Raw genomic sequence first — 25,301 nt, forward strand, 5'->3', positions numbered from 1 at the left:
GGAAATAATTTTTTGGCTGGCAGTTTAAATTGACCCCCAAAGTTCCTGCCCACATTTTAATCTTGGATAGTAAATTTGACAATTGGGAAATGCACAGTCAGTGGTTAAGTTCTTGGCTGAGTGCACTGGAACCCTCACCTGAAAACTGGATTCTCATTAGCATTTCTTTCTTTTTCTCTATAATCATCTTTATCCAGAGTCTTTGATCTGGCAATGTTAAGACTCTCCTTAATATGATTTCTTTCACTCTATTTCTCATATTTCTGCTACTCTCCTTTCCATGCCCTATCGTCCAAGGTCTCTTCAAAAATTATCATCCCTGGAATTCCCATTGTAGCTCAGTGGGTTAAGGACCCAACATTGTCTCTGTGAGGATGTGGGTTTGATCCCCCTCGATCGGTGGGTTAAGGATCTGGTGTTGCTCTGAGCTGTAGTGTAGGTTGCAAGTGCAGCTCAGATCCAGCGATGCTGTGGCTGTGGTGTTGGCTGGCAGCTGCAGCTCCGATTCAGTCCCTGGCCCAGAAACTTCCATATGCTATAGGTACAGCCATAAAAAGAAAAAAAAATTTCATTCCTCTTACATACACTGAAATGTTCTACCAAGGTGCTTTAGAATTTTTTTATTTTCACGTCCAGGAATATCCAGCCCTTCTGTCTTATCCTGCAGTCCAAATACAATCAGTTCCACAGATGTACCTCTTCCACGGGGCTTTCAGAATTTTGAAGGCATTAATTACTCCATAATTTCTAGCTGTCACTTACTTTTATGTCATTTGAGGCTATTTTCTGATTTTTCCCTGTATGGCTTTTTTTCCCTCTGGAACTGCGTTTACTCTCTTCTTTACACCTAGGTGTCTAAAGTTTCTCAGTGATATGCCTGGGTGTGGCCCTATTTCTACCCAGCATGCTAGACACCCAGACCCAAGTTCCTCAGTTCTAGGATATTCTCTAGAGTTTTTTTTTCTTTCTTTCTTTCTTTTTTTTTTTTTTTTTTGTATTTTTAGGGCCACACCCGTGGCATATGGAAGATCCCAGGCTAGGGTTCCAATCAGAGCTGTAGCTGCTGGCCTGCGCCACAGCCACAGCAACGTGGGATCTAAGCCATGTCTGTGACCTACGCCACAGTTCATGGCAATACTGAGTGAGGCCAGGGATCAAACCTGTGTCCTTATGGATGCTAAGCCATGACAGGAACTACCTCTTGAGTTTTTCAATTGATGATTTTCTCCCTGAATTTTTCTGTCCTGTTTTGTCTTAGATTTTCAGAACTGGTGCTACATTTTTCTTATCTTTTCCCCTTATATCTTCTCTCTCTCTCTTTTTTTTTTTCATTTTGCTCCACTTTCTAGAGATCTCTTCAGCCTTATCATTCAACTGTTAAGTTAGTGAGTTTTTAATTTCCACTTAAGGCAAAACACAAGTTCTCCCACTTACCTGGGAAGGAACTTTAGGGTATTTTCCTAGAGGAATTAGACTGTTGGCCTTCTGAAGGAAGTGTTAGGACTTCTGTGTCCATCTCTGAGGTGGATGCACAGCAGGTATACAATAAAACACAAGGAGAGAGCTGTTCACAAGAGCACGGTGAAAGTACATGAATAGCACTGGAACTATAAGCCAGAGCAGGTCTAGGAGTAGATCATGTTGCAGTCATGTCTACTTGAGATGATCAGGAGTGCCTGTGTGGCTCAGTGGGTTAAGTATCCGGTGTTGTCACTGCAGTGGCTCAGGTTGCTGCTGTGGTGCAGGTTTAATCCCTGGCCTAGGAAATTCTGCATGCCATGGGAGCAGCCAAAAAACAAAACAAATCAAAAAACAACAAAAAAGATGCTCAGTGGGAGCTCCTTCAATTTCTTCTGATTAATGATTGTATTGGATCCAGATCCTGGGGAAGGAATCAACCTGAAAATGTACCAAGAAGCCTTAACCCTGAGTAGGGGAAGTGACAGGGGAACCTGGTGGAGGACGAGAATGTTAATTTCTCTGATGTGGACATGCCACTTCAGAATGCCCCTCCCACTCCCCTCTAGTTTCAGGGGCATCAGTCGGATCACTATTAAAAATCTGTAATATATTTTCCCAGTTACTTCAAATTATGCCTCTCTCCCACCTCCCCATACAGCTAGTAAAATTCAGTGGCTTGCTAGAAAATGATGGAGTTTGCTGCCAATAAAATGAAACAGGCTTGTAGACCCCGAGGAAATAGCTAGGTAAATATTTACACATGCAACTGAATTTTCTAAGTGTCACATGTCCTTGATCTTTGTGGCATGCTGCAACTTTTTGTTCATAGCTTAGCATGTTGTGGAGACGTGAAATCAGGCAGATGTTTGGTTCCTAAGAGGGAGCCTCGCTGCTGGGCCCCCTGCCAGTTGGCCTGATGGGTTACATCTCAGCTGCTGGATTGCACTCCCATGTCTCACTTCTGGATTTTTTTTTTTTTTTCATTCTGAAAGCCCTGGAGATTTGGGTTGCTTCTATTCCTTGGTTCTTTTTCTCCCAGGACTGGCTGCTGATGCTATCTTTCCATCTCCCTTTATACTTGTCACCAAAAATAAGCATTCGGACTCTTATTTTTGGTGGTGCCTATGGCATGTGGAAATTCCTAGGTCAGGGATTGAACCTGTGCCACAACAATGATAGTGCCTGATCCTTAACTGCTAGGCCAGCAGGGAACTCCCAGCCTCTTTCTACTTAAAAACTTTATAGTTGATCCCTTCTTGTCTTGGGGATCAGCCTGCCTAGCTGATCTATAATAAACTCAGTGGCTCGTTTCTAGTTAGAAGATTTTTTTTTACATTTTTATTTATTTATTTAAATTTATTATTATTATTATTATTTGGTCTTTTTAGGGCTGCACATGTGGCATATGGAGGTTCCCAGGCTAGGGGTCTAATTGGAGCTACAGCCACTGGCTTACACCACAGCTATAACAATGCTGGATCCGAGCCACGTCTGTGACCTATACCATAGTTCACAGCAATGCCAGATCCTTAACCCACTGAGTGAGGCCAGGGATCAAACCTGCAACATCATGGTTCATAGATTTGTTTCTGCTGTGCCATCATGGGAATTCCATACACTTTTATTTATCTATTTTTATGTTTTAATCTTTTGGCCATGCCTGAGGCATGCAGAAGTTGCCCAGCCAGGGGTAGAACTGGAGCCACAGCCGTGACAATGCAAGATTCTTAATGCTAGGCCACCAGGGAACTCACTCTTGTTAGAAGATTATTAAGCACCACATAGATCATGTTTGCTAAGTGAATGAAAGCATTTGTGAAGCTGATAATTGTTGTATGATCTCTAAAGGTTCCCCCCAGAGGCTTCCTATCAGTTATCTCTTCCATCTTTCTTTAAAATCTCATTGACTTGAGCCCCTGAAAATCACTGTTTCCCTGGCCAGCATCTTCCTGTATTTTCAGGTATGTTGGTAACTCTTTCTCTAGAGAAGTGCTTTTCAAACTTGAACATGCAGAAGAATCACTTGGAGAGCTGGAAGGACCATGGATTCCTGGAGCAACCCCCAGAGATGCAGTATCAGCAGGTCTGGAATGATACTGCTGCTGTTGGCCGAAGGTCCACACTTTGAACTGCACTGGTCTAGACCATGAAGAATTGTGGTTCTCAGAGTTCCCATTGTGGCTCAGCAGAAACAAATCTGACTAGCATCCATGAGGATGCAAGTTCGATCCCTGGCATCACTTAGTGGGTTAAGGATCAGGTGTTGCCATGAGCTGTGGTGTAGGTTGCAGATGAGGCTCAGAACTGATGTTGCTGTGGCTGTGGCGTAGGCCAGTGGCTGCAGCTCTGATTTGACCCCTAGCCTGGGAACCTCCATTTGCTGCAGGTGCTGCCCTAAAAAGCAAAAATAAATAAATAAAAATAAATAAAAAGAATTGTGGTTCGCAGGCCGGACAGACGGCTTCCCTTACCAATTTCCTAAGCTACTGCTTAGACTCAATCTTTCCAAAGTCCTTATGGCCCCATTGGAGATGACTGGTCATTCAATTTTTCTTTCCAGCTGTATGGCCAGACCTGTGCGTGTTCTCTTAGCTAAGGAAAAGGAAGAGAACTCCTTGTCAGAGGATATAATCCATGCAAGTTCCAGGCTAGGGAAAGTTGTGTGTTTCCTGCACTGAATGATCACAAGAACCTCAGTATGGCTGGTCTCATTTCATAGAAAAGTTCAATAATTTACCCTTATCACCATGCTAGTGGTCAGGGAAACAAAATACAACCCAGGATCTCTACTAATCACTAGAAGGCACTGTCCTCCTGACCCAAATCCACCTGTCTTGTGTTGAATCTCCCTCAATTCAGAGGAATGCTTTCAAGGTGACCAGCAACTGTTCAGGCAAAGAGCTTGTTCAGACCAAGAGTTCTGCTTTCCTCCTGAGTCTCTGTGATTCACTCAGTTGCCCTCTGCCCTCATGCAAATGCTCTGCACAATTACAGATCAGCAGTGCCGGAAATAGCTCACTTCTAAAACAGAGTTATAGGCGATTTCTACCAACAGAAGAAAATGATCTTCTAATAGCCCTACAAGAGAAATTAGGTTAAATCGAAGAAAAATCAGGAGCTAGCTCTAATGAAATGTAGTGTCTTTTATTTCTTCCTTGCAATTCTTTCCTTATTTCCTGTATATTCGATGATCCTTTGAGATCATCTAAGTTTGCATTTATTTACAAAATACAAGTGCATATAATTACTAGTATTATTTTGGTATAAGAGGGAACATCCCAACAAAGATAGATGATTGCAACTGTTTAAGACTGGCATGAGGAGTTCCCATCACAGCACGGCGGAAACGAATCCAATTAGGAACCATGAGGTTTCAGGTTCGATCCCTGGCCTCGCTCAGCGGGTTAAGGATCTCGCACTGCCTTGAGCTGTGGTGTAGGTCACAGATGTGGCTCGGATCTGATTTTGCTATGGCTGTGGTGTAGGCCGGCACTGATTGGACCCCTATCCTGGGAACCTCCATATGTCTTGGGTGTGGCCCTAAGATGCAAAAAAAAAAAAAAAAAAAGACTTGCATGAATCATGTTTCATTTTGAGCTTGTTTGCTTGTTTGTGTCCTGACATGGTTAGCTGTGGGCTTTCTGTGTCCAGGGCTTGAGCGGGAAGCAGTGCTTTTCAGTTTCTTCAGCTATCAGGAGATCTTTGCTATTTTTAATAGTCTTCCCAATATTCTGTTTTAGTCATTGCACAGAACCAGAAGAAAGATGCTGTTTGATCCTCTCATTCTTCCCCAGGCCCTCCAAATCCCTTCCTTACCTCCCCCTCCACCCCATTTTTAAGTGTACATTTCATAAGGCTCACATCATCATAAACTGTTGCCTGATCATGAGATAAAAGAAGGTCCAGTTTCAAGAGTCTGCGGTGGGAGTTCTGACTGTGGTGTAATAGGATTGGTGGTGTCTCTGTAGTGGCAGGACATGGGTTTGATTCCTGGCCCGGCACAGCGGCTTAAATGATCCCAAGTTGCCACAGCTGCCACACAGGTCACAACTGCAGCTTGGATCTGATCCCTGGCCAGGGAACTCCATGCAGTTTTTTTCCAGTCCTAGTTTTGTCAAATATTTGTAAACTTGGTCAAGTCACTTCTCTTCACTGGGTCTTATTTTTGCTATCTGTAAGGTGAGGAGTTGTATTAAAATTATTACAGAGGAATTTAAATTTCATTTTGAATAAACCATTCAAATTGTGACAACTTTCAGGGAGAATTTTTGTTAGGCTGTAAGGAGCTCATCAACTTCAAAATCAACTTTTAGGTAGTTAACCGAAGCATTCTGTTGTCCTTTAATTATTAAGTGTTTGGGCAGAATAATGGAATAATAGGCAAATTGATTTTTGCATTTCTCAGTTAAAAGCATTGCTATCAGAATGTGAAAACTCTGCCATTTTCCAGAGGAAAAAAGGTATCCAGCAATTTCTTCAAATCAAAACCTAGAGCTTCAGGGAGTCAGACCACAGGACAGCTCAGTGACTCAGCTGTGCCTTTAGGCGCCACTTCCTAAAGAGAACCTACAGATAAAGGCAAATGGAGCTCTGAATGTGGGGTTGGGGTAACTGGGAAAAGTTGAACAACCCAAGGAAACCACGTCTGAATTTCTATTTTTCCACGAGACCAGAGAAGCTCTCAGGATGTTTCCTTTTTCTAAGCCATTTCAAACAAGGACATTGAGTAAATGACAGTTATCTGGAGACCTGCTTCCAGGACCTATTTGCATATGATGGCTGGATGGAGGCATCCTTGCTGCTGGGGGCCAGACAGGATTGCTCTGTACTTTCTGGGATTCGGTCCTGAAACCTGCAACCTGAGGGGGGACAGGACAGTCCAGTCCAAATGGAAAACCCACTAGGATCCAAGTCAGATTAATGGTTAAAAAAAAAAGTTGGGTCCTCTCCAATGTGAGTCTCTGTCTATTTCACATTTCATAGACCCACGTGACTGCCACAGAATGGACAAAGTCTTCTTGAGGGTCCTGGCCTGGCATTGATCAGAGCCCTCCCTTCGTTCTACCTTAACCTCTCTGGCAGGAGATGGAGGTTTGGACGAGAAACCAGTGGAAACCTGGCAGAGGCCAGGAGTGCTGGTCAAGACTGTCAGAATGTGCTCATGGGTCAGACTTCCTCTGAGACCCAGGAGGCAGGGTTTCCATCTGTGGACTTTCTCAAAGGAGCACTTGATGTTACTTTCAGGAGCACGAGAAATTCAAAGCCAAGTTAGTGAACAGACAGCCAAGTACAGTCCAAGTTAATGGGATGAAAGCAGCGAAGGAAAGAGATTAGTCAGGTATTACCAACAAAGAAAGGGGAGAAGAGGATGATGAAAAGTAGATTTACCCAAAGGTTGGCTACTCTCCCAGTTAGAGTTTATTCACCCACCCATGTCTGGGGCAGCTCTAGAAAATCACCTGTGGGTGGGTTTTTTAAAAAATATTTTATGGAGATAGAATTCGCCTGCCATGCACTTCACTGATTTAAAGTGTACAGTTTCAGGAGTTCCCATCATGGCACAGTGGTTAACGAATCCGACTAGGAACCATGAGGTTGCGGGTTCAATCCCTGGCCTTGCTCAGTGGGTTAAGGGGCAGGCGTTGCTGTGAGCTGTGGTGTAGGTTGCAGACGCGGCTCGGATCCTGCGTTGCTATGGCTATGGAGTAGGCTGGCAGGTACAGCTCCAATTAGACCCCTAGCCTGGGAACCTCCATATGCCATGGGCGCGGCCCTAGAAAAAGACAAAAAAATAAAATAAAAAAAATAAAGTGTACAGTTTCATAATTTTTAAATGATATTCAAGGAGTTGTGTAATCATCACCACAATTCAAGTTCAGAATATTCTCACCACTCAAAAAAGAAACCCCATATCCATTAGCAATCATTTGCCCCTACCTTCCCCTGTGCGTCTGTCTGTCTGAATATATTACTGAATTTAGAGTACTTTCCCCACTTATAAAGTATGTATACACATGGAACTGTCCTGGCTAATAGTTAATTGAGAGTTATATTGATCTCCAGCTTAAAAATTTTCAAATAAGGTATGTACACATAGTATTACAATGAATTTGTTTTTCTTCAATGCTTCCTGTCATGAAGAGCCCCAGTGGAACATACAAACCATTATGATCATAATATGATCATGAGGGTATAAGATACAGGCAATGAGTCTAGTGTGTACTGATTATGACCGAGAGACTAGGTAGAAAAACAACAGCACAACAACGAAAACCTTCCAAGTCTCTTCCATTTGTTTATTTGTTTTGTCCCTTTTTTTTCTGAAGTAAAGTTTGGAAAAAATACCAGTTATCTGAACTTTTTGATTGTTTGAATTCTGGAAAGGGGCGTTATAGTAAGTTAGGGGAAAGGCATCTGACAATGGTTTGTAAAAGAAGAGATAAAAAATATCGGCCTTTCTACCAGCTCAATCTTTGAGTGTGGATTTTTGAGTTGGGTGAATCCTTTTTCCTGCATCCATCTGCCTCCTCAAGCATAAATCATATATCCATTGGAGCTTCTCTTTTTGGAAAAAGACAGGTAAGGAAAGGCAAGACTGGGAATTGCATTTCAGAAAAATTATTCAGCCTGCTTAGAAATCTGGCTTCACCCTTGCAAATTAATATATGTCCAAGGAAACAAATATACATCAAACAAGATGAATCTTGCTCTGGCCAAAAAAAAAAAAAAAAAAAAAATGTTTACTTTGTAAATGAAAGCAATTTAATGAATTGCTAATTACAGGAAACACTAGCCTGTAGGAAGCAAAAGTAAAATATCAGGATAATGATGAGGCATTTAACACCAGAACAATCCTGAGAAATGATTTGGTACCAGACTGTTTAAAGGAGAAGATTTTAAATGGTGGGAAAGTCATTTTCCCATGGGATCAATCCCATCTGTTTAAGCCATAACTTTCTCAGTTATGTCTTTTATTCCTTTACATTCTTGAGAGATAAACGATGTCTTTGTTGTTAACAAGAGCAGCTGGACTCCTGTGACTAAGGGGTCAGCCTGCAGGAAATACTGTCGTCATTTCCTGCTGAGAGAAGAGTGGCTTATGTGGTGAATCTTCTTCTCTACGTATAATTGCTAACTTCTGCCTGTGATATATTTTGCAAAGAATTCCCATGAGAATTGGGGTTTTTCTGCAGAGTCTGGCCATAAACCTTTGCATGTACTCACCTCCTTCTGATAAATGCCAAGGGTGAGCTGCCTGACACAGAGGAGAAATAAGGACAAGTTCAGAATGAGTCAAGAATGGCAAGACAATCTGGAATACAGCGTTCTTTCCTTTCATTTGGTACATTTCCTGAAAGAGTGTTTAGTTTTTCATGAATCATGCTTAGGACCCAAGTGCCATTATCCAGGATGGAGTTTGGTGTGTTAATTGAAGATTTCATCGATGGAGCATCTCTCACGATTTCAGTGAGTTTGAAACAGAAAGCACCCGTCCTGAATGCTCTCGAATTCTCATTCACTGTCTTCACGTTACCACGTATACAGTCAGTTGCCAGAGGCTGACACGCCCACTCACTTAACCCACTGAGTGAGGCCAGGGATCGAACCTGCATCCTCATGGATACTAGTCAGATTCGTTTCTGCTAAGCCCACCATGGGAACTCCCCCATCACTTACCTTTTAAACAAGACTGGCTCTGAGTGCTTTAGTATCACACATGTTAACATACATGCAACTATAATTTAGATTGTAGAGTCATATCTTATGTTTAAGATGCAGAACAAGGAGTTTCCTGGTGATCTACTGGTTAAGGATCTGATGTTGTCACTGCTGCGGCTTGGGTCCCTGCAGTGGTGTGGGTTCAATTCCTGTCCTAGGAGCTTCTGCAATCCACAGGCACAGCTAAAAAAAAAAAAAAATAGATGCAGAACAAAGAGATTGACATATAGACCATGCTTTTCATGTTCAAAATTTAAGGAGTAAAAACATTGGGATATTCTAGGTGAGGATCACACCCCTACTTCTACAGTGTATGTGATTTTGGTAATAATCCACATCATTACCATACTTACCACCCCTTATCCTTCAATTCAGAGAAGAATAGGAGGGGAGGAACAAAATGAAAGAAAAGAAAAAGCAAGAAACAACAGTTCATGGTGTTTCCTATTAAAATACCATATGCACTCTACTGTAGGATTTAATCCATAACTCCTAAGACATCATCTGCCTTTTATACTGCACAACTGATTCTATATATCTACACGTATACTATATTTATTTGGCCATGTGCCTTGGTTTTCTTTAAAACTGCTGTTACTTTTTCTTTTAGAATATGTACAGCTTTTGGTGATTGATCACAGTGTATCTTGGCAGTGGTAGGAAGCTCTTCGTTATGGACTCAGTTTTTTTTTTTTTAATTTTATTTTAAAGTTCAGGCAATGAAGAATGAGTCCCTAGCACAACTAAGTCTTTTAGGGGTTGGGGTGGGTCGTGAAGAGGAGAGTTAATAAAAAGCCAGCTAGCTTGAGACTGGCAGAGTGCAGAGGCAAGAAAGGGGAAGAACATTTCCTATTTCATAGAGAAATTTTGGACAGAGTTTGAACAGGGAATAAGCAAAAATACCCAAATGTAATTTTGTAGCCAACTTCCCATGTCTTCATGTCTGCAGGATAACTTAAAAATCTTTTCATTATATTTCCCTTGCAAGTCAATTTGCTGATGTTCCAAGAGAAATAGGAGGAGGGGTGGGAAAATTCCTTTTTATAGTTGGAATACACAAGGTTTATTATGCTTTTTTAAATCCCAGTGCACTTATACAATAGTGATAACCATTATGATATATATATGTGTGTATATATATATTTTGTTTTCCATCTTGAAGTTTCTTTTTGTAATTGAGTGAAAGATTCTTTAAATTCTACAGTGCTCTATGATTTTCAAAAGTTTCACACACGATTTCATATAGATTACAACATTTTTAGATGACCTCTGGGTCAATGAACCATAAAGATCACAAGCGGAATTTCTAGACTTGGGCATGTATGTAATAGTTCATTTACAGAAGGCCCCCAGATGGGCACACTCCTGTAGAATAAAACCCATGAGTTTGGCTCACCTTCTCTGCCACTTCACCACCCCAAGAGACAGCGCTAGATAGAAGTGGGTAGAGAGAATTCAAGCTTAAGTGTCTTGCCTATTAGACGTGAGTGGAGGAGTTCCCTGGTGGCTCAGAGCTTAAGGATCTAGCATTATCACTGCTATGGCTTGGGTCACTGATGTGGTATGGGTTCGATCCCTGACCTGGCCTGGGAACTTTTATATGCCTCAGGTGTGGCCAAAAAAAAAAAAAAAAAAAGAAAAAAAAAAGTGAGGTGGATGAGTGTGGATGAGGATGAGCCTAAAAAGCTGACAAAGTGGCACCTTCTCACCACATGCCACCTGCATGCCATCCTCATCTGCTGCTGCCTCTATATTCTGGCACTTCTTCTCCTGATAGGGTTGGAATGACCTCAGCATGCCCTCTAGCATATTTTCCCTTTTACCCAAAGATAAAGCTCTCAGGCCGGCCCTAGCTCCACTCTATACACATTGATAGTGACCAAGGTTTGCTAAGGACAAATCAGGACAGAAAACTGTGACAGATAACAATGTGCTTGTTGGCAACCAAAGATGGGGGTGAGGCCCCACAAAAATAGGATTAAATGGCAGTCTGCATTTTGACCATCAGACTCCCCTGATTTCACTCTCTGTTCTGTACCCAGGACACTGGTAGGCGCATGAAGGAGAGCGTAATAGGCACCAGAAGGCCTAGGCATCTGCCAGGCATCCTACAGTGGAGCCCATGGTTGGCCAAACCAGGTGCACAGAGCCTCCAGTGTGGACTTGGCTGTTGATATTTAAGCATAAAAAGGAATTCCCATTGTGGCTCAGTGGTAACAAACCTGACTAGTATTCATGAAGATGTGGGTTCAATCCCTGGCCTCGCTCAGTGGGTTAAGGATCCAGTGTTGCTGTGAGCTGTGGTGTAGTTCCTAGATACAGCTCGGATCCTGAATTGCTGTGCCTGTGATCTAGCTGCAGCTCCTGAATTGCTGTGTCTGTAGCGGCAGCTGCAGCTCTGATTTGACCCCTAGCCTGGGAACTTCCATATGCCACAAGTGTGACCCTAAAAATACCAAAAAAAAAAAAAAAAAGCTAACCAAAAGGAAAGGTAATTTTAAGATAGGAAGCAAAAGAAACAAACAGGAAAAAAGTGAAGGGAAAAAATTCAATGTGGGGCTCACAAAAAAATGAAAAAAGAGATTAACATCTTCAGAAATATAATATATATACATAAAACAAAAATAAGAGCCTCTTAAAAAAAGTTTACTAGGGAACTAACTCTCAAGGAAAAGAAAAATAAGGCACATAAAAACAATTCAACAGAAGATTTAGAAGATACATTGGTGGACTTTCAGAAGGTGGAACAAAAGCCAGGAGTGAGAAGTGAGAGAGAAAGTTAAGGAAATTAGAAGGTAATGGAAGGAGTCCCCACTGTGGAGCAGTGGGTTAAGAATCTGACTTTGAATTAATGTTTTTGTTTTCTTTGGACAAATATCCTGAGGTTGACTTGCTGGATCACATGATAGTTCTATTTTTAATTTTTGAGGAACATGAATACTGGTTTCCATAATGGATACATCAATTTATATTGCCTCTAACAAGTGAGAAAATATTTCATTATTATTATTTTTTTTAAGGGCCACACCTGTGGCATATGGAGGTTCCCAGGCTAGGGGGTCCAATGGGAGCTGCAGCTGTTGGCCTACACCACAGCCACAGCAATGCCAGATCTGAGCCGGGTCTGCGAACTACGCCACAGCTCATGGCAATGCCAGATCCTTAACCCACTGAGCGAGGTCAGGGATTGAACCCAAATCCTCATGGATACTAGTCCAATTTGTTTCTGCTGTGCCACGAAGGGAACTCCTCCTGGTTTTGATTTGCATTCCTTTGATGGTTAATAATGCTTAACATATTTTGGTGTATCTGTTGGCTGTCTTTGGAGAAATGTCTATTTGGGTCCTCTGCCCATTTTTTAATTGGGTTGTTTGTTTATTTTTGATGTTAAGTTGCATGAGTTCTTTATATATATATATATTTTTGATGTTAAGTTGCATGAGTTCTTTATATATATATATATATATATATATATATATATATATTGGATATTAGCCCCTTATCAGATATATCATTTGCAAATATTTTCTCCCATTCAGTTGGTTGCTTTTCATTTCGTAGACAGTTTCCTTTGCTGTGCAGAAGCTCTTCAGAATGATGAAGTCACATATTTATTTTTGCTTTTGTTGCTTTGGCTTTTTGTATTGATTTTTAAAATTATAACAAACACATGTCTTGTAATAACCTATAATGGAAAATAATCTGAAAAAATATAACTGAATCACTTTGCTGTACACCTGAACCTAACACAATGTTGTAAATGAAACATACTTCAAAAAATATTATCACCAAGACCTATATCAAAAATTTTACGGAGTTCCCGTCGTGGCGCAGTGGTTAACGAATCCGACTAGGAACCATGAGGTTGCGGGTTCGGTCCCTGCCCTTGCTCAGTGGGTTAATGATCCGGCGTTGCCGTGAGCTGTGGTGTAGGTTGCAGACGCGGCTCGGATCCTGAGTTGCTGTGGCTCTGGCGTAGGCCGGTGGCAATGGCTCCGATTCGACCCCTAGCCTGGGAACCTCCATATGCCGCAGGGGTGGCCCAAGAAATAGCAAAAAGACAAAAAAAAAAAAAAAATTTTACCACCTATGTTTTCTTCTAAGTGTTTCAAGGGATTCAGGTCTTATGTTCAAGTCTATAATCCATTTTGAGTTAATTTTTGTGTATGGTATAAGACAATGTTCGGGTTTCATTCTTTTGCATGTGGCTGTCCAGTTTTCCCAACACCATTCATTGAAGAGACTGGTCTTCCCCCATTGTATAGTCTTGCCTCCTTTGATGTGGGATCTCAGTTCCCAGACCAGGGATCGAAACTGGGCCACACAGTGCAAATCCTAACCATTAGACCACAGGGAAACTCCCAATGCTTCTTTTTATTTACTTGCTTTTTGACTGTGGTTACTGGGCAGATCTGTGGAAAGATAGCTCTTGACTGAGGGTTGTGTCAATGGATAGTACATGACACAGCTGGCTCTTTGTGTTGTTATGGTTACTACTGACTCAAAGGACATAAGATCATCATACACATTATTTTTCATTTCTCATTGAGCATGGTTTCCCATGAGTCCTCCTTATTTTATCTTTTTTTTTTTTTTGGTAATTTCACCCACAGACACTCACTTCTGTGGACATGCCTTAGACCTTGTCAACTCCAGAAACTACAACACCTCTGAAAACTCAAACTTATATCATCTTTTATCCTCCTAGCTCATTCACTCAAGAACCTCCTGTACAGGGCATCTGTCTATCAGCAAATTCAGCTGGCTCTCCCTTCAAGGCATGTTCCCAACCCAGCCAGAAACTCCTCATCATCTTCATCATTAATACACAGGTGAAGCCACCATCATATCTAGTTTATACTAATGGGTGGGCTTACTTTTGCTCTCACTTCCTTAGAGTTTATTTCTTACTGCAGCCAAAGTCATCTTTTTTTCCAGCATAGATCAGATCATTTTACATGCCTGCTTAAAATTTTCCCACAGTTTTCCCAAGCCCTTGGAACTAATCCAAAACCCTTACAGTGTAGCCTACAAAACACTATGTGATCTAACCCTTGATTTCCTCCCTGACTTCTCTATCCTCTGCTAGCCCCCCTGCCTACTATTCAAATTTCTGGGAAGAAATTTGCCCTCCTTGCTTTTTATTAAACCAGAGGATGAGAAATTATGGTCCATGGTCAATCCAATTGTTACCTATTTTCGTAAATAAAATTTTATTGGATAACAGTCACACAATTGTTTATATATCATCCATGGCTGCTTTTATGCTGTGATAAAGTTGAGTAGTTGTAACAGACATCTAATAGTCCATCAAAGCCTACATATTGACTATATGATACTTTACAAAAAAAATTACCAACGCTGCCTTTTTTTTTTTTTTTCCTTTTTGGTGTACCTGGGGTGTGCAGAAATTCCTCGGCCAGGGATTGAATCTGCAACACAGCAGTGACCCAAGCCATAGCAGACATAACTTTGGATGAAAACTTTGATTCAAAAAGATACATGCACCCCAATGTTCATAGCAGCACTGTTTACAATAGCCAAGACATGGAAGCAACCTAAATATCCACTGACAGATGAATGGATGAAGAAGATGTAATACACAGACACAATGGAATATTACTCAGTCATAAAAAAGAATGAAATAATGCCATTTGCAGTAACACGGATGGACGTAGAGATGATCATACTAAGTCAGAGAAAGACAAATATCCTATGACTATGCAACTATATAATTTTGACATATGTACTTGTATGTTCCCTTGTTTCCTCTCTCTCTTAACAATTACGTTATGAGTCCTGTCAGTTTTACATCCAAAACAAATCTTGAATTCATCCTTTTTTCCAGCTCTACTGCCAACACTCTAATCCAAGTCACCATCATCTCTGACTTGGGCTATTAGAACAGTCCCATTTTTGGTCTCTCCATTTTCACTCTTGGCAGACTCCATATGAGTCTTACATTCTGTGGCAGTGATGTCCATGTACTTTAATGTCCATGCTTTTAGATATGTGTGCAATAAGGGAATACTGTGCTTCTGTGTAAACATGGTACCCCCAATATATAGATATAGCATCTATATCATTCCAGCCTCAAATGAGAAGATTTGCCCTAACCATATGTTTTTTGATGAGAAAATACGAACTCAGGACTATCCTGGGAAATCTAAGCCAATAAGTTCCTTGCCATCATAAGTAAGAACTATGCGTGCATTGGGATGTTGCCAGGAATTCTCTACTTGAACTATAACCTTGCTCCTTTAAAAAGTCAGATTAAGAACACCTGTTTTAAGAAAAGAATGTTTAAAGCCTATTCTATGCAAGAGGTAAAAATGAAACTGTTCTATGTCAAGGCTCCATCTGCGTTTTCCAGAAATCCTGAAAGGACTTAGAGAAATGCAGTTTGAACAACTGTAATTCCCTTGCTGCTTCCATTTTGTTCTGATGTTAAATGGGAAAATTACATACCTTGAATCTTATATAAACTTTTGCTGTATAACAAGCCACCTCAAAGCTCAGTGGCTTAAAACCACCATTTATTAACCTCACCATCCTGGTGGTTCCCAGCTGTGGTTCCCAGTTCTTCTGGCCTCTCCTGGGGTCACTCAACAGCTACAATTATCTCATGTCTTGATTAGAGTGGGATGATGATCTAAAGTGGCCTCAGTTACAAGCCTGGCAGTTGATGCTAACCATCAACTGGGCCTCTTCTCCAGCTGGCTACTTATCATCTGCAAGAAGGCCAGCCTGTCTTCTGCATGTGGGGAAGTCCTGCAACTAGAACATGAGAGCAGAAGCTGCAAGGCCTCTGGAAGCCCAGGAGAGGCTTCTGACTCTGTGACTTCTGTTGGTTTAAGCTGGTCACAGGGCCAACCCAGATTCAAGGGAAGGAAAAATTTACTCCACTTCTTAATGAGAGGGTGGCATAGTCACACCGCCAGGTATTAGCACACAGGGATGGGGGGAATTGTGGCCATCAGCACACATGTTCTACACAGCCCCATTACTCTACTTCCTTAGAGAAGCACGTTCTCTGAGGTACCTCATGTGTATATGTCTGTATGTGCATGTCTTAGTTAGGCTGCTATAACAAAATGCCACAGACTGGGTGGCTTGGACACACAGAAATTTATTTCTCATAACTCTGGAGGATGGAAGTCTGAAATCGGGGTACCATCATGGATGGGTTCTGATGAAGACCCTCTTCTGGGTCACAGATTACTGATTTCTCCTTGCATCCTTCCATGGTAGAAAGACTGCAAGAGAGCTCTCTGGGATCTCTTATAAGCACACTAATCTCATTCATGAACACTCTACCCTTATGATGTAATCACCTCCCAAAGGTCTCAACTCCTAATACAATCAAATTGGGGGTTAGGATTTCAACATAAGAACTTTGGGGGAATAGAAATATTTAGTCCATTGCAACGTGTGTGAATATATATGTAGAGACGTGTGCTATAACTTGAAATGTACATGTATGTACATATACTTATAAGGCATACAGATATAATTTGCTGATATGTTGGTTCATATTAGTGAACACATAAACAACGTCTGGACAGGAGTTGTCTGGGGATTGTTTATTACGTTGTACAAAGGTGTTTGTAAAAACATTTCTGCAATAATACTTAGAAGATCCTTAACTCCTAAACAAATAATATATTTCTTTTGTTAAGATAAGAAATACATAATGCACCACTGACTTTAGTTTACTTTGGCTTCAAGAAAGTTTAGAGTTGAACTTTTTTTGTTATTTGCTTAGATGTAATTGTTTCCTACTTGGAATTAGTTTCCTGTGTAATTTCCTTATGTGTCCATATATTTCTGATAAGCTACTTTAGTCATTTTTGAAATGAGATGGGGTGCAATCCAAACATTTAAAAATACATGAATGTGCTTTTTGTAGTTTCACTTGAGAGAGTGATGTTAATGCATTCTAGAAAGACTGGAAAAACACACATTGGGGTTATTTTGCCTTGGTGATCTTTGTAAGGTTAGCTTATGCAATAAGATAGTTCAAATAGTGGAGGTGAGTTCCCCAGAGAGCTACTAGGCTCAGATGCCTTTGGTTTAATGCATTTTTTTTTCTCACTCTTCACAATCAATCATCTACAAGAGCTCATGGTGAGTCATCCTTAAATAAACAGTCATAGACTTCATATCTCCATTTTCAACCTGCTCTTCAATTCATTTCTTCTGCCTTTCCAACTCAGAAAGGAGTCTTCATGGAGGAAAAAATTACTAATTTGATTACTGGTCAATATTAGATTATTTCACATATTTCACATATAAAAATGTCCTTAGGCAGAGGTTTTTTTTTTTTTTTTTTTTTTCTTTTTTTTTCTTTTCACTTTCAACCCTTGTCATTACTTTCAGGTATGTTTTCTGAATTAGTCGCTCACAATTCACACTTCTGGTGCATAAAATTTTCTTTGATTTTTCTTTTTCTCTTCAAAAGGATCAATCTAAATATAATTCTCCATGTAGCATTTGCATTTATAGTTAAACTTGCATTTTTCTTGCCTCTTTTAGGATGAAAGTGCAAAGAATTCCAATGAGTATGAGGGTGTAGAGATATTGTGATTTATAAGAAATATAGTGCTGCTATGACCATTGGGGTGCATGTATCTTTTCAAATTAGAGTTTTCATCTTTTCTGGATATACGCCCAAGAGTGGGATGACCAGATCATATAGTAGCTCTATTTTTTGTTTTTAAAGAAATTTCCATACTGTTTTCCAAATGTCCATCAACAGATGAATGGATAAAGAACATGTGGTATATATAAAATTGAATATTACTCAACCATAAAAATGAATGAAATATTAAATACTGCCATTTGCAATGGTTGGACCTAGAGAATATTATACTAAGAGAAGTCAGAGAAAGACAAATATTATGTGATATCACTTATATGTGGAATCTAAAAAATAATGCAAATGAATTTATTTACTGAACAGAAATAGACTCACATACACAGAAAACAAACTTATGGTTACCAAAGGTGAAAGGAAGGGGGTGGGAAGGATAAATTAGGAGTATGGGATTAATAGATACATATGTATATAAAATAGATGAGCAGCAAGGATTTACTGTATAGCACAGAGAACTATATTCAATATCTTGTAATAACCTATAATGGAAAATAATCTGGAAAAAAACGGAATAAATTTGTTGTACACCTGAAACTAACAATAGTGTAAATCAAGTATACTTTAATAAAAATCTATCTATACACATATATTTGATCTTCTTGGCACACAGCTCCTAAAGGCATTGTAATTTCCTAAATGATAAAAGCATGGAAACATTTTCTATTTAATATTTGATCTTTTGTCCTTGGGGTCCTGAGATGGCTCCAGAGAGATGAAAATGAAAAGAATGTCTTTTTTTTCCCCCATAACAAGCCCCTTTCCACCACGCCTGAATTTATGTCAATAAGGTGATTTTTGCAAAACCCCTAGGTTACCATAGGATGGGACTAGTTGCCAGGGAACCCAACCTTGTGATCGAAGAGGTGGAACTTCTCAGCCACCACCTCACCCGCCTCTTCCAGGGAGGAAAGGAGGGCTGGAGGTTGAACTAACCACCAATAACCAATGATTTAATCAGTCATGCATACATAATGCAGTCTCCATAAAAATCCCTATAGTGCTGTGTTCAGAGAGCTTCTGGGCTGATGAGCATGTGAAACTGCTGGGAGGGTGGGGGCCCTGGGGAGGCCACTTAAATTCTATACACCGTCTCCACAACTTGCCCTGTATGTCTCTTCCATTTGTTTCTGAATTGTATCATTTATTTTTATTTGTATTTATTTATTTATTTATTTATTTTTTGGCTTTTTGCTATTTCTTGGGCCGCTCCCGCGGCATATGGAGGTTCCCAGGCTAGGGGTCCAATCGGAGCTGTAGCCACCGGCCTACACCAGAGCCACAGCAACACGGGATCCGAGCCGCGTCTGCAACCTACACCACAGCTCACGGCAACGCCAGATCGTTAACCCACTGAGCAAGGGCAGGGACGGAACCCGCAACCTCATGGTTCCTAGTCGGATTCGTTAACCACTGCGCCACGACCGGAACTCCATGAATTGTATCATTTATAATAAACCTGTAATCTAGTTGGCAGTCAACCTAAAAAGGTAAACTGAGGCAAGCTCGAATTACCTGAAATTGAGTTTATTTGGCAATAGCAGAGGAATGGCCATCTGAGACACGCAGGCTGCAGCAAGCTCCACGCATGTCCTTTGAGCACTTGAGGCGGCCTGCGTGGAATGGCAAGAGGTGCCTGGAGGAGGAAGTCCAGCCGCGTCCAAGCAATAAGTCCATTGGTTTAAGGATGGAGAGGGATTCTAGGCGGATGTTCATTGGTCAGGAGACAAGTCCTGGTTTTAAGGTGTTTACGGCATATCCGTCTCAGTTACGAAGTTTCGTTTCATAAGGGCGCATGCGTGGGATTCTCTGCTTCACGTGCCTCGGTTCCATTTGCGGTTGAAATCCTTTTACAGGGTGAGCTGATTTCCGGAGTTCGAGGAGCCATTCCAGCGAATTATTGAACTTGAGCAGGGGATCGTGGGACCCTCTCTTTTATAGACAGTTGGTCAGAAGCACAGGTAAGAACCTGGACTTGGCGATTGGCATCTGAAGTCAGGTGCTGGGGACGGAGGGCGTCTGTGGAACTTGCCCTTGACCTGTGGGATCTGCTGTGATCTCCAGGTAGATGGTGTCAGAACTGAGTTGACTTGTAGGACACCCAGCTGGGGTCTGTAGCGAATGAGAGAATTATTTGGTGGGGGAAAAACCCTCATACATTTTGGTGGTGAAAAGTACTGAGAGTACAGTGTTCTCAAGGAGGTTTTTGTTTGTTTTCAGGAGCTACCGCAGTTTAGCCATTTAATAATTCAGGCACATTTTGCATATTCGGGGATGGCTCACCTGGCAAACTCTTCCCTCTGGAGCAAAGTTACTAAGCTGTAAGGAGGCAAAGACTGTCTCCAGTTCCCTAGACAGATGCCATTCTAGTCACTGGATCATCTCTTAGGCATTTGTCTAGCCTGTCTGCTGTTACTTTGCCTATATCTCTGTTAGGATGGTTGTCTCATTTCCTAGCCTGAAAACAGATTAAAATAGCAAAAGAGGACAGGTTTGTGAGTGGCATAAAGAAGGCTCACCGAGAAGTTCAAGAAGTTAGTTTGATGGCATGATGACCACAGAAGCAGAAAAATCAGGGGAAGCAGACAACAAGTGTAGAAAGCAAAGCGGCCTCAGGCAAGGAGAATAATCGCAAATAACCCTGTAGGCATCAATAATCTCCAAGGACAACATTCCGTTCTGTAAGGCACAAAATGTACTGGTCAGTACTGTGGCCCCGAGTTGCTAGAAAAATGTTATGCAGCATTCAAGTAGTCAGTTGAAAAAGACGTGGACGTATTTCTGTCAAATTGTTATTATTAGTCTTTGTGCTTTAATATTTCAAGCTCAATGAGTGAGAAAATTCACTTTTTGTAACTCAGTCATTATCCTTTGTTCATATTTTAATGCATCTGCTGTATACCAGGCACAGGATTAGGAGCTGGATCCTCAGTGCTGCACAAAACACACACCGCAGCAGTGGAGCTTGCAGGATTGCACTGGCGACAGTTATTAAAAAGGCAATACCCCCCCCACAACAACACAATTTAATTTGTGTAAAAGGCTAGAATAGAAAAGAACATGGTGTGTAACAGAGAACCCTGGGGTGGAAATGAGGAGGCTAGAACACAATTATTTATGTAAGAGTCACGAGGGAGGACCAGACAGTCCCCCAAATAGGAGGGAGGCAGGAATGTGAAAAGGGGGAGGAGGCAGAAACAGTGGGCAAAGATTTGCGATAAAAAGAGATTGGCGGGGCAGAGGAGCTGCAAGGAGAGTGGTGTGATGGGAGAAGGTCACATAGAGAGTCACAGGGAGAATAGGATGCCTTAGATTTGAATAAGCAGTCAGGTCATGGAGGGCTTTGCAAATCAGTGAGGAGTTTGGGTTTTATTCAAAGTAGCATGGATTGACTTTGGAGGATTTTAAGCATAGCTGCTGGAAAACTAGCCTGACGTGTTTTATTTTTTTAAATTAAAGTGTGGTTGATTTACAATATTCTGTCAATTTCTGCTGTATAGCAAAGTGACCCAGTCATACACACACACACACACACATATATTCTTTTTCTCATACTATCTTCCATCATGTTCTATCACAAGTGATTAGATATAGTTCCCCGTACTATACAGCAAGTCAATATGTTTTAAAATGATTTAGTTTTCTTTTGTTTCTCTTTCCTTCTGCTTTTATTTGTATAAATGATGGAGGGATACGTCTGTGAATCTGCGGTATAGAATTGAATCCAAATTTTGGGGGCCCCAAATCTTAAACAGTTTGGGAGAGCCTCTTTAAGAAACAGAACTCAGAGTTATGAATATAAGATGAGGAACAGCGTTGTCCTTGGAAGGGCCCCATGCAAGCGAGGGGCTCTAGAGCTTAAGCTGCATTGGGTGATGGCATATCCACTCACTGCTAGTATCGTGGAAAGGCTTTTATGGATTTTCCTGGCTTCGGATGGTAACTGAAGTCAATTATCAAGTTCGAGGATTGCTGGAAGCACCATTCTTCAGATGCTCTGTCCTTTTCCCCCTTCTTTTCCCCCTTTTGTACCTCATCATCAAGTGACCTCTGACTCAAACAGTTCAGGTTAAAAACTCTGCTTTTGTGATTATCTTAGAAGTGATTTGAAGGTTTTTCTGTTGAACTAATTCATCCTTCCACATACTCAGCCAGCAATAGCATCCTCTGAGGGTTAGCCTGAAATGGTATGGGACCAGGAGATGGGATGGAAAAAAAGATGATGCAATTCATGTATGTTAATAAGTTTTGGAGATTCCATTTTCTGCCAAAAAGAATGACTGGAAATATTCCAGAAGCCTGTTACAGGGATGTTCCAAAGCTTCACTTTTTAAGATCAAAGACCCTGGAAAGTTCAAGGTACATTATTGAGTTATTGAGTCAGAACCCCTGCCTCTTTTTGTTCCATATTCTGATCGCCTTTGAAATCTTATTGAACACTGTTATGTATCTCTTACTCTATTTGTCAAGCAGTTTCATTGTGAGAAATGGTGTCTGTTCCTTGAAATGCCCTCTCTATAGAAATAGTACTCTGTCTTTTATGAAACAGGGGGAAAGATGAGCTGGCTAATGTAATCCATTCCAAATGCTGTGGAACAAAAGTTGAAATGAATGAAAATGATTGAGTTTGTAGGCCTGGTCTGCAGATATGAAAAACTGCTGGAGACTGCTGAGCTTGGAATGGCTTTAATTTACTACGTGGATCTCAGCCTATGATACGCCTGCTTTTTGTTAACTTTAATAGAAGAGAAAGAAATACAGTGTGCAATAGCTTGAAGAAAGGACGGACTTGAAAAGAACCAGTGCTTGAAGCCTTTAGATGATTATTTACTTTGAACAATGGGGTATTGTTCTGGAGGGATGGGGCCGGAGGGAGAAAACAGCGGAGTATGGAGGGCTGCATTGACATAGCCTTCAGTGAGAGCTCAGACGGTTCAAGCCCTCTAGGATGGCTGCCTCTTTGGGCAGGAGGGCCAGGGGCTGCCCTAGGACCACCAGAGCTACGACTCAGTGTGGTGGATGAGGGGGCCACGAGGATACAGGTTCATTCTCTACGCTGGAAATAGCGTCCCTAGATTTTCATGGTGTGACTTAAATAACAAGTGATTGATATTGACTTGTCTGAAGAGCGGCAGGTGTTGCACATTCTTTCAGCTTTCTACTGCAGTGCTGCTGGTCCATTAAGTGACTGTGGTGGGGTCCTGTGGCGATACCCAGGGATATGGGAGGAGAAGGTCCTTTACACCGATTCTTTCACTGAAAGAGTGGCTGGCTCTTCAGCTTTGACGTTTTTCTGTGACTGCACACACCACATGGCTGACTGTAACCCCCAGCCTCAGCACAGAGTATTTGAGCGTCCTGGATGATTCGAAGCAATGTTTAATCATCAGGCCTTTGGTTTTCATGTCTTGTAAAGAACGAAGTGGAAGCAAGCAGTCTCTGGCCCCCACCCCTTAGAGATGTTATTCATGTTTCATTATCACGCCCTTAATCTTCCTTTTTCATTTTTTTTTAAGGTAAAATTGAAGCCATCTGGGCTGCTTTGAAGTCAGTTTATTTTACTAAATTAAACTTTCTCAGATTGTGCCCGTTTTCTTTACACAATGCCCTGTAACATGTGATTAACTCTGGCACGAGTACACCTGTGTTTATAAATCTGACAATTTAGTCTGTAGATGAAGGGAGCTGGAGTCAGAAATTTGTGCCAAATTAAGACTGTTGGTAGGCTCCAGGTTTTTTTCTTTCTTTTTTTTTTTTTTGCTGTGCCCGTGGCATATAGAAATTCCCAGGCCAGGGATCAAACTTGTGCCACAGTAATCACCAGAGCCACAGCAGTGACAACATTGGATCTTTTACCCACTGAGCCACTGGTCTATTTTTTTCCTTCGTGATATGATTTTATATTAAATGTTTCCCTGTGTGGATAGATCTATTTCACTTTAAGAATCAGGTTATTTAAAGAGAAAGTATAGTACAGTGATAAAAGCATAGGACTTAGAGAGAACCAGTTTCAAATATTAAATTTGCGACTTCCTGTGTGACCTTAGGAAAGTAACTTGACCTCTCTGGGCCCCCATAACCTAGGTTGTGAAAGGGTGATTGTGGTAGCCAGCCTCCAAGATGGCCCCAGCAATCCCTGCCTTCAGGTGTTCATGTCCATGTGTCGTCTCCTCCCATGGTGAATTGGGTTGACTTGTGTAACCACTAGGACATTGTGGAGTTGATGGTTTGTGACTTCTGAGGCTAATCAAAGGCATGGTGGCTTCTGCCTTGCTCCTTCATTGGATTCCGGCTGGCCGAAGCCTGGGGCCGTGTTGGAAGGATAGTCAAGCAGTCTGAGGAAAGACTCACTTGACAGGAACTGAGGTTTTCTGCCAACAATCAGCACGTTAGGGGTGCGCCATCTTAGAAGCACAGCCCCAGCCGCAAGGAAGGCTTCAGTTGTCTGCAGCCCTGGCTGATGTTCTGCCTGCAACCTCCTGAGAGATCCTGAGCTAGAAACACCCCATCAAGCTGCTCCCAAATTCCTGACCTACAGGAACTGAGTGAGATTATGGAGGCTTACTGTATTGAGCTGCTAAGTTTGGGATAATTTACGATGCGGCAATAGGTAACTGATGTAATTGCATTGATTGTACCCCCTTGTAGGATTGCTGGGAGCAGGAAATGTGACGATGTAAGGGCTTTGGGCAGAGCCTGGCCCTTAGTAAGTGTTCTTCAGGAGGATAAAAGCATCAGTTATGGATGGAACTTGGCACCAGATGATGACTTCTCCTCTTCCACACTTGTACTCCAAATGCTTTATATGGGCTCTACATTTAGTTGATGAATAATTCCAGATTTAGAGTAGGATCTTGAGTGAATATGAACGGAGTGGCATATCTGAATCTTCTTTTGTTCTGCCTCACAGGCTCTTATCCCACCTTTTTTTTTTCCCTGCACCCAGGGCATTTGGAAGTTCCTGGGCCAGGATCCAACCTGTGCCACAGCAGCAACCTGAGCCTGCTGCCGTGACAACATGGGATCGTTAACTCGCTGCACCACCAGGAAGCCCTTATCCCACTTTTTAACTTCGGCCTTGCTGTGGCCATTAGCCTGAGGGCACCTGCCTCTGCTCCTTGGGTGCCTCTTGCTCAGTGGTGGAGCTGCCTCATGGCACATGCACATGGGCTCTTTCAGACACTTGGATGCATGTGTGGACCTGCTGGGAATGGGAGCATCTGAGTAAAAACTCTTCTTTCCATCCCTTGACTGGAGGATTCTAAGGCACCTTCTTTACGGCTCCCCTGGGGAGTGGACCCCTGCCAGGTGGAGACCAGCTGCCCTCAGCAGAGACCTCCAAAGTTGTGCCCCACTGGGTCAGCTTTCTCTCCTTTGTTTCACTCCTCCTGCTCCCCCACTCCTGCTCCTTGGGCTCAATGCCTGACATAAACTAAGAGCTTGCCAGCCCTGCATGCCTCTGGCTCTG

General features: G+C 41.7%; 1 protein-coding gene across 3 annotated transcripts in view; it reads left to right on the forward strand.

The window, feature by feature from the left end:
• The window catches only part of LOC110262145 (uncharacterized), a 601,789-nt gene that overhangs the window by 211,832 nt on the left and 364,656 nt on the right, over nucleotides 1-25,301 (forward strand). Inside the window, exon 4 of one of the 3 annotated variants that reach the window (XR_014812837.1) lies at nucleotides 19,690-19,794. The exons of 1 other annotated variant lie outside the window; for it this stretch is intronic. The gene's annotated coding sequence lies outside the window, so the exon portion shown is untranslated. Of the gene's footprint in view, nucleotides 1-19,613; nucleotides 19,795-25,301 lie in introns of those variants that run through there. One more of the 3 variants, XR_014812843.1, reaches the window with a different exon arrangement.

The sequence above is a fragment of the Sus scrofa genome, chromosome 8 (genome assembly GCF_054392235.1).
Source record: "Sus scrofa isolate SSC_HxYL_T2T_F1_AM1 chromosome 8, Sscrofa_HxYL_maternal_Yorkshire_Landrace_v2.0, whole genome shotgun sequence".
NCBI lineage: Eukaryota > Metazoa > Chordata > Mammalia > Artiodactyla > Suidae > Sus > Sus scrofa.